A 1,790-nucleotide genomic window follows, 5' to 3' on the forward strand; every position below is an offset into this window, starting at 1 on the left:
AAGAAATGGCAACCCACTCCAGGATTCTTGCCTGGAGAATCCCATGGACAGAGGAGCCTGGCAGGCTACAGTCCATGAGGTTGCAAAGAGTCAGGCAAGACAGGGCAACTGAAAAACAGCAGCAACAATCCTACATTTGGAAAATTCAAACTGGGAGTCAATTGACTGGATCCAGATGCTGTTTGTGTGCTAAGTAGGAAGAGGAAATGCCAGGAACGTGGGACTTCAGTCGGTAAAGCCCTTGATGTGTTTCCTTCATTGGAGCACACATGACGGGGGTCAGCCAGAATCAGAGTCTCAGATCCCAGGTCCTGGGAGGGAAGCCAACCAGCCCACTGTGGGTCATGTCCGTCCTGGTCACACTGCGGCCGGGGAGTGTGTGTGTGTGTGTGTGTGTGTGTGTGTGTGTGTGAGGGGTGTCAAATTAACTCTGCGTGTTTCTATCCAAACTGACTTCTGTGTCTTTTGTCAATCACAGATTGCCTTTTGGGAAATAATTTTTAAATAATTGTTTGTTTATTCATATTTGGCTGTGCTCAGTCTTCATTGTTGTATGAAGGCTTTCTCTAGTTGCAGTGAGTGGCGCTACTCTTGTTGGGGTGCGCCGGCTTTCCTTGCAGAGGCTTCTCTTGGTTTGGAGCACGGGTTCTAGGTGTGGGAGTTTCAGCAGTTGTGGGCTGCCTTAGTTGCGGCCCTGGCTCAGGAGTTGTGGTACATGGGCTTAGTGGCCCCAGGGCATGTGGGATCTTCCCGGACAAGGGGTCGAACAGGTTCCCTGCATTGCAAAGCTGATTCTTAATCACCGAACCACCAGGGAAACCCGGGAAATACATATTTTTTCCTTAGATTCTAATTTGATCTTGGGCACCCTTTGCCATCTGAAAAAGCTTCCTTTATAGCTTATATGTGTGCCAGTAAAGTGTCAGGGTGTCTGTTCCCCCACCCTGGCCAGCATGTAGATTTTTGTGTCTTAACCTTTGCTAATATAAGAAGTGAAAATAGCGTATGGCACAGCGACTCTTCTCTGCAGTTATGGATGTCACGTGAGGTTAGGCACTTCTTCATGCCTAGTGTTCGTTGCTCGTCTTGTCTGACTCTTTGCAACCCTATGGACTGTAGCCCCATGGACATAGTTCCTCTGTCCGTGGAATTCTCCAGGCAAGAATACTGGAGTGGATTGCCATTCCCTTCTCCAGAGGGTCTTCCTGACCCAGGGATTGAACCCGGATCTCCTGCATTGCAGGCAGATTCTTTATTGTCTGAGCCACAGGCAAGTCCTCTTCACACCTGCTCTTCTGTTAATCACTGGATGGAGCGTGACTTAGTTCCCTTAGTTCCCTGTTTTTGTTTGGACGAATCCCTGGGCTGCAGGGAGTCTTCTGTTTTGTGAGAGGATTCGTTTGGGAAGAGTTTCAGCTTGTTCTGTCAGGCATCAGATACAGCACTAGGAGTGGTTCATCTCGGGACCAGCTTGGGCAGAGGGAGCAGGCAGGTGCCAGCAGAGCACAGAAGGAAGTGAGCGCGCCTGGTGGGAACCCCCGGGACCGACAGGTCAATTGTGATCAGTAGGACTATAGCCATGACCACGCAGCAGGCAGCAGGGACTGTATGGTCTGGCTAGTTACCTGTGTCGCAAGTGACAAAATTCCATGAAAGTTAGAGACGTTGACCTGGTGTGGTGGTGTCCATAGATGCCTGTGTAGGAGGCGTCTTGCTGATTCAACATTGGTTGAATGCCGAGAGTAAAAATCCTTTGGGAATGATTTTGCATATATCTGGTATTTAAATCT

This window comes from Bison bison, unplaced genomic scaffold, assembly GCF_000754665.1.
Source record: "Bison bison bison isolate TAMUID 2011002044 unplaced genomic scaffold, Bison_UMD1.0 scf7180017864299, whole genome shotgun sequence".
Classification (NCBI taxonomy): Eukaryota; Metazoa; Chordata; class Mammalia; order Artiodactyla; family Bovidae; genus Bison; species Bison bison.